We start from the raw sequence: 9,113 nt of genomic DNA on the forward strand, positions 1-9,113 counted from the left end.
ACACAACCGAAGTTGAATGACAATCAAACAATTTCAAAAACTGAGCGAAAATTCCTCCGATCAATCCATCGCGATCCGTTCATTTTAGCTGATTTAAGTGGAAAGGAAAACAAATGAATTTCATTCCAGAGTCCATGCATGCAGTCCATTCCATTGAAATGTCCTGCTTGCGGTTAAAACAATATGCTGATTCAATTATTTTTCCGAGGAACGTCCATTTCGCCCTGGGCAAGAGGTTTTACAATTTAATGGATAAAATGTATGACCTACAGCGAAATATGGGGGTAAGTGGACTGTAAAAGGAAGGATAATGAGTGTGGGCGAAATGTACGTTTTGGAAATGAAACTCGTGAACACCTTATTGTTTTTCCATGTAGCGGAAGGAAACTAAACTTTCAAATCTACAAAAAAATTTGGGAGAACTGTGGGAAATTTCATTATTTTCTTCACTTTCCAAACTTCTTTTCGGAAATGCGCTATCACTCAAAAATACTATTAGTGAAACTTGGGTAGAGAAAACTGAAAGTTACCAAGAAATACGACTTCAACGTAAAATAATCGTTGAAATGCCTGAAAAATGTATAAAAAAACACCCAAACCTTAAAAAGTTTGCACTTTTTTTAATAAATTTCAGTTGGGAAGAAACCACATACTTCACCGAGATGATGGCAATATGTGCAATTTTTCATAAGACATATACCCACATTCAGGTCCATTTTGGTCTAGAAAACAAAATAAGTAGTTCATTACAACGAATCATAGTGGAGGTTCCAAACTTCCCTTCGGTACCATCCCCTACAGTGGCTGTGTATACAATCTTCCTCCAAGGTTTCTAAGGTATCAAACTTATACTGGGGTTCACAGACATCTGCTTGATATATATTTCAGGCTTCCTTCTCCACTTGATCCTTTCCGTAATGACAAGGTACCTGTATATGCTTGCAGATTTACCTTTCTTCTATTAAGGAAATCCAGCAGACTATCTATCAGGAGTAACCGCTGAAAAAGGGATTGCACCGCACTTCGAGGACAGTCTATAGTGATCCTAGACCTAATCGCGTTATTTTGAAGAGTTATAGTAGGTGTTCTCTTCGGGAGCAGCCAATGATTACCTTATAATATTGAAGTAATGCATTGATGAGTACTCCTTTGATTTCAATATTATTTCAATTGGTTCCTACATGATTCAGAAGATGACAGTACGACCAGCTGTCGAAAGCGCTCGCAGATAATTAATAGAAGATATAAAGCTTCAAATCCTTTTTGTAAAATTTATTATTAAAATATATATATACAGGGTGTCCCTGGACTTCCTCTTTTCCTCTCGGGAATGTATAGATGGGGTCAAAATATCACAGGTACTTCATATAACTTTTTTTCCTAAAAGTCTTCGTAACCAAGTTACGGGCCCTCGAAGTTACAAAATGAAAAATGTTTTTCTTTGATAACTTTTCAAGTGAATATTCAAAATCATCCAAATTTTGGTAATTGACTAAACAAATGAATTCCGTCGATGAGCTTTCATGCAGGAGTCAGTTGTTTTGCTACAAAGTCAGGATCGGACTACCCCCGATGGTCCACACCCCAAAACTTTGAAATGACAGATATTTTTCAATATTTTTCAACAAAATAAGGTTACTTGGACAATTTTATGAATAAAAGTACTCGTGTGGAAAGTCGATCGGAGCAACGAGTCTTGATAAAAATGTAGTTCTACTCGACGACATCAAACCCGCTCGTCCACCATTATTTGAAATGAATAATTATCAAAGCAGAATTAATAATGATAACGTTAATTCAACAACATTTATAACAGGAATAATACAAAGTTTGCTATAATGAAGTCGTAAACAAAAAGTACAGTACCTATATGGAAGTTTAAGTCACAATTGTGATAGCAGATATTTTTTCAAAAGAAATATCAAGTTCTGTAGATTCGTGGTGTTTTTAAACTAACAAGCTACTCTACTATGAAATATCGAATTCATTCCATATTTTGTATGTACATAATACGTGTGGAATAATCACGTTTCGTGTTGATCAGTTATCTGAATCTCATGAAACTCAACATTCGAATGTTTCAAATTCTTCTTCACAGCTAAACTGTTGAGGAGTTTCACTGATAATTATAATTTTATGGGAGAAATTCTTTAACACGAATCTAAATTCAGCTGAAAAAACGCACATCGGAAAAAATATTTACTATACTAATAAAAAGCAAACGAATGAACTACAAAAACGGCTGCACATGATCAGGTGAAAAATATCCAGGGAATAATTATGTTCCATTTCTTTCACAGATGTTGACAAAAAAACCTTTTAGAAAGTTTTGATAAAAAATGAGAAACTGGAATGCGATTTTGTTTTGTTGAGTGGTGCGTTGTCATATGACTATCATTGTATTGTCAATATTCTATAGGATATTTTGAATTTTTTTGATATGGCCGAACAGTTTACATTCAATGAATATGCAGATACGCATGTATTTTATGGACGAGCATTTTGTAATGCTGCAGAAGCTCGTCGTCTGTATTCCGAGCATTTTCCCAATCGAACGGTACCGTCAAGAGAAACATTCGAGCGTGTCGATCGCAGCTTGAGGGAGACAGGTATGTAATAATTGACAATTAATTTGAGCACGTTGTTTTATTTCGATATTATTGTAGGTACAGTTTTGCCAAAACGAGGTGGTAGGGCGCTCCTAGGACTGTAGGTACCGTTGTATTGGAGGAAAATATTTTGGAAGCCGTCGCTGATGATCCTTCAATGAGCATCAGAAATCTATCAGAACAGTTCCATACATCCAAGTCCACTATTCATAGAATAATTAGGGAACAACTGCTCCACCCATTTCACATCCAGAAGGTACATGCCATGACACCTCAAGATTTTCCAGCCCGACTGGAATATGCCAATTGGTTCATGGATAGGCAAAGAGAGGATATGACTTTTATTAATCGAGTTTTATTCACTGATGAAGCAGGTTTCAGTAGAGATGGAGTTATCAACTCTCATAATCTCCATATATGGGCCGAAGAAAATCCCCATGGGATATTGCAAACCAAACACCAACGGAAATTCAACGTGAATGTTTGGGCTGGTATCATAGGAAACCATCTTATAGGACCATTCATTCTACAGGACCGATTGAATGGAGAACGTTATTTGGAGTTCATTCAGAACGATTTGAATGGACTTTTGGCATATGTTCCATTGCAAACCCGAAGAGATATGTGGTTTATGCATGATGGCGCTCCTCCTCATTTTAGTTTGATGTGCGTGACCATCTGAACCATATTTTCCACAATAGATGGATTGGTAGAGGTGGGCCATATTCACGGCCATCGCGGTCTCCGGATTTAAATCCATTGGATTTCTTTCTGTGGGGGCATCTAAAAAGCCTTGTTTACGCTACACCTATTCACACAAGAGATGCATTGTTGAATAGAATAACATTACATTGTGAAGCCATACGAAACGACTCTGGAATGCTATTTCAAGTACAGAGAGGGTGTCTTCGCAGACTAAGAAAATGTATAGAGAGAGAAGGTGGTCATATCGAGCAGTTTCTGTAGCGGATTTTTCATTTCTGTTTGCTCTTGAGGCTCTTGAGTTTCGTTAGTTAAACGTGTTTGCATTATAAAAATTCGTTATGAACATTTTACCTATCATTTCCATTTTCCTTAAAAACTAATATTTTCGAATAATGGTAGACATCTCAGGATAAATGTTGTTGAATTAACGTTATCATTATTATTTCTGCTTTGATAATTATTCATTTCAAATAATGGTGGACGAGCGGGTTTGATGTCGTCGAGTGAAACTACATTTTTATCAAGACTCGTTGCTCCGATCGACTTTCCACACGAGTACTTTTATTCATAAAATTGTCCAAGTAACCTTAATTTGTTGAAAAATATTGAAAAATATCTGTCATTTCAAAGTTTTGGGGTGTGGACCATCGGGGGTAGTCCGTTCCTGACTTTGTAGCAAAACAACTGACTCCTGCATGAAAGCTCATCGAAGGAATTCATCTGTTTAGTCAATTACCAAAATTTGGATGATTTTGAATATTCACTTGAAAAGTTATCGAAGAAAAACATTTTTCATTTTGTAACTTCGAGGGCCCGTTACTTGGTAACGAAGGATTTTAGGAAAAAAAGTTATATTAAATACTGGTGATATTTTGACCCCATCTATATATTCCCGAGAGGAACAGAGGAAGTCCAGGGACACCCTATATATATATATATATATATATATATATATATATATATATATATATATATATATATATATATATATGTATATGTATTCTATATATATGGATATATATTGCAGTTGCAGAATGTTATAGTGAATAACACCAGTTTGGTTTGCGTTAGGATTGGTATATGTTCTCATTGATAATCGTCCAAATGAACCTGTTTGACCAATGTAGGTTATTACCTGAGACAGCTGTTATAATTGATATTATTACTTGATAGATGAATAATTTTCATAAAGTTTTCTGAACCGATGAATCCAATTTTCCCAATTGAACAATGTACAATAGAAATAAACGGCATTGCTGGTCAAGAAATTCTTTCAATATATCCACGAGGTTGATTTCTTGGATCAATAAAAAATGTGCCATTTAAAACATTTCGTATCTCAATTGATGAGCAATAAATTTGCTGCAGTCTGTATTTCGATGTGAAGCAAGAATTGCACATCCACGTCATATTTCTCCAAGCTTTACGTTCACTTCAGACATTCTATAGGAAACTCATTTCTCAAGTTTTCGTTTTCTTCTGAAAATCAGACCTCTTTTATGTTTTCCAATTCGTTCTTTACGACCGTTCATCGCGACCAACCCTTTATAAATCCATACCAAGCAGAACGGAGAGCAACATAATAGACATCGGACAGCCATAAAAAATTATTACCTCTTAAAGTTCAGATCTTTGTTAGATGGAGTGAATCCGCAAAGATCTGAAACATTAACTCCATTTAGATATCCATTAATAGGGGTTGCGCAGACGGGTTTATGGGGTGGCTTTTGTTCGCGATAATTATTTGGTGGTCATCCTAGACGGTTTGAAGTTATTGTGCAAGTGTGGCTGTCGAGAGGTATTGTGGCGCTCACAATGATATTTGCGGATAGGAAAAAGCGACTGTCTGAGAGATTCATGGAACAAATCTATTCGCTAGTGGTGGTTCTATCGGATATAACAACAAAGAACAATTTTAGGCCAGTTCCTGTTGGGAATTGTGACAAGCCTATGCCAAAAATTTCTCATTGAAAATTTTTATCATAAATATTGTATCACTTTTGTGGACAATCGAATCTTTCATAGTCTTAAAGAAATACGTTTTAACAAAATCTGTTAAAAGTGTACCCTTTCAGGTTGGAAAAGTGTTATTTTCATCCGAAGATTGTATTCGTTTTGTTTCTATTTGTTTGTATGTATACATACAAATGCAAAATACTGAAAATGATTCTTTCTCATATGAATTTTGTGTGACTCTGATATCTTGCTCCGTTCAAATGTTGAATAAATATAGTTTGAAAAAACTAAAAAACACGCTTTTAAAGAACATCGAACTAAAAAGTTGAAAATATTTTTTTAAATAAGCATAAAACAATGAAGATCAAAAAATACTAGTATTATTGAGAATAAAGCGTGAGCGCTTTTCTGCCATATTTTGTGTACATCTAGCGCCCACGCTTTTTCCACAATAATACTGGTATTTTTCGATCTTTATCGTTTTATGCTCATTTAAAAAAAATATTTTCAACTTTTCAGTTCGATGTTCTTTAAAAGCGTGTTTTTTATTTTTTTTAACTATATTTATTTTTAAATTTTCAGTTCGATGTTCTTTAGAAGTGTGTTTTTTAGTTTTTTAAACTATATTTATTCAGTGAATAATTTTATTTTTCAAATCAATCTTTTGATATGATATGTATGTCAAGCACCTTAATTTTAATTTTTCGATTTTTTGAAATATTTAAGTAACTGAATTTTTTAGGTGTACAATTCACGATAAAGTTTTCATTGTTGAAATCCATTTTCTGGTTTGCTTCCAAATTATTGAATTAGATTTCAAAATGTATCTTCCGTTTCGTTCAAAATTTTTTCGGTACTGAATCACAGGTAATTAAAAATATTTGAATATTACATCTGTAGTACAAAATTTCGCTAACACTTAAACGCTTAAAATATGTTTTTTATTTTGATTTTCTTTTGAACAATCTATCAAGAAGGTTACGTATTCCGCCATCTACCCGCGAATAGCTCAAGCAATGAATTTCACTAGTTCGGACTTTCATTGTCTACTATATAAAATGATTTGAAATCCCTGAAACAACTAAAAAAGAAGAATTGAAAATGAATAGCTGAAAATTACAATTATATTAAGCAAAATAAACCTGAAATGAAATAATAGTGAAATAAAATACAAGTAAAAATAAAACAATTGAATAAATGAAAATAAAGAAATGAAAAAAGAAAATAAAAATCAAAAGTGGAGAGATTCCAAGTCACGTTAGTTCACGACATTTCGATTGTTAGTATCTACAATCGGTGCACCTTATGTCAGGAATCTCTATACCCATCACGCGACTGCGGTGTTGAAGACACCATCCTAGCAAGCCATAATGAGCCCCTCAGTTTCCGACTTCAGCCCACTCAACCTGAGAAAAGCGAACGTCAGGCGCTTTGATGAGCCAAGGTCTCCAATGTTATTGAAAAAGACCCCATGCATTGGTTTATCCTTGTATCTCCGCAGAAGTGAAGTGATCTCTGCGGCTTTTATCGGAGCTTTTTGCTGAACGGGTTCCAACTCGGTGACAGAGTTGTGGTCACCTCGTTCAGAGTTGAAAACTATACCGAGTTCATCAGCTGCTCGGGCAGCTGCCTTAAGGAGAAATGATCCAATTTTTGCTGTCTCATGGTCACGGACCATGCAGAGAAGAGGATCCAAACTCCTGACGACTTTACATGATGTATCCAGTACCATTCTGTCATTTAGACACTCGAAACTCAAAAGTCCATGGACTCCCTTTTGTCGGGGGAAGTACAACCGTGGAACGGATGATTTGGAATGCAAACTCCTATAGAGATGCATTTCGGATCTTTACGTCGAGTTGATACAGCTCCTCTCGAGTCCACTTCACTACTCCAAACGAGTAGAGTAAGATTGGAACGGCAATCATATTTGTAGCAGTAACTTTGTTCTTCCCCGATAGTTTCGATGACCAGATCTGTCGAAATGTGTGCTGATACTTGCCGCGGAGAGAGTTCTTCGCGTTGTTCCACCCCGAGGTAAGTATGTGTATCTCCGGCATCCAGATGGTGTAGGATGCTTTCATCTATGAGCTGCACATCCTCCTCGAAGTCCCCGCATCGTTCTCTTTTGAGATGGACCATTGCACATTTGTCTACCCCGAATTTCATACCGATAGTATGCGTGTGCTCTTCCACCACCCTCAAGCACTGATGGAGATCCTTCCCTTCAGAGACATAAAGTTTAAGATCATCCATATAAAACAGATGGGTGACTTTTTGCCTCAGGTTTCCGGGGGTGCAACAGTTATACCCTCGACTATTTCTGAGCGCAACGGATAATGGCAATAGTGAGATGCAGAAGAGAAGAGGATTATTGTTATTCGCCAAATAAATCTACTAAATTGCTGAATATAACAATTCTTTGTTTGATCAGTTGATTTGCAGAGCTTTCCACCCAAAAGAGCTAATTCTACCTCGTACAGACTGCCGAATTGAAAAGAAATAGAGTGCCATCATTATGGGGGATAACATATCAGAAAACGTCCTGTTCTATATATTCAAATACTAGTACTCACAAATTTCTTCACTAATATGATAATAAAACGTTTCAAATTCCTAATGGAGTTGGAATTGATACTTGGACATAACCATAACGATAAATAATTCTTTCAAATCCTTTCTAGTAGTTTCCGGAATAGAACTAGTTTCCATTGAGTGTCCATTGGAATCAGCCCAATAGAGTTTCCGACATATTTCTCTGGACAATCCGAAGCGAATCCACAGTGAATCGGTCGAGTCTGAACCTCTCACTTGAACTCCAAGTAACGAATGCATTACTCCCATTGTTATAACATCGTTAAATTTTATTTCGCCGGCGATATCCTGTAATTCTTATGTCACCGTTCTTCCAGAGATTGGAACCGATTCTTACGGAGTATCGAAATCTTTGTCTCATATCTTTCCGTGTAGTTTCATGGCTTTCAATAATTCCGAACGTTCCGAGGATTTTATCCCCGTAACATATTACTTCTCGTCGAAATCCTACAGGAGTATATCGAGATTTTCTTATTTCGATGGGATGCTATCGAGATTTCTCCGTCGAGAAAACGTTTACCAACATAGGGTTTAGAAACGCCAGATTCTGACACGTACTGGTTGAATTTTTTGTCACCATTGAGGATGATATCAATCAGAATGTGGAGCATTCGGTTTGGCTCGAAATTGAAGGGAAAAATAGAGTCATTATCCTTTATTTGTTGCTTTTATTTATTCCGTGCGTCATTTCACAAATTGAAACCAATTGTGGAAAAGCGCAACTCAGCATGCTAGACAGGCTGGCTTTTTCAAGAGGGCCGCTATTTAGTCTAGTTCACATGTACCATTTTTTCTCGAAAATATAAAAATGTTTATATAGTCTCCGAAAATTACGATCATGATGCCATTCGATTCTTACTGTCACGTAGAAAGTTTAGTAAAAAAAATTATTTATCCCAATTTTTCAATAATTATGCATTTACTAATTAATAATTTTTCATAAACTGTAAGTTAACATAAAAACCTTGGTAATCAACAAATTAAAACCCTAGATTTTTTTTCACTTCGTGAAGTTATTCTCAATAGGCCAGTGAATAGATCGCCGTTGCAAAAATCACAAAATTTTTATTTTCCACTTTTTTATTAACAATTGAAAAAAAATAAATAAAAAAAAACAAAAAATCTTTTCCTGAGTCGGTTGAAAGCTACCTAAGTTTTTTTTATTCTTTACTGTTGTTTGAAAAATTGTTGTAAACAAATACATTGTTTGTACGTAAATCTGAAACTTTTTTTTCGTAATATACTCAT

The sequence above is a fragment of the Leptinotarsa decemlineata genome, unplaced genomic scaffold (genome assembly GCF_025532065.1).
Source record: "Leptinotarsa decemlineata unplaced genomic scaffold, Ldec_3_MD MMD2_tig00026314_RagTag_RagTag, whole genome shotgun sequence".
NCBI classification, from domain to species: domain Eukaryota; kingdom Metazoa; phylum Arthropoda; class Insecta; order Coleoptera; family Chrysomelidae; genus Leptinotarsa; species Leptinotarsa decemlineata.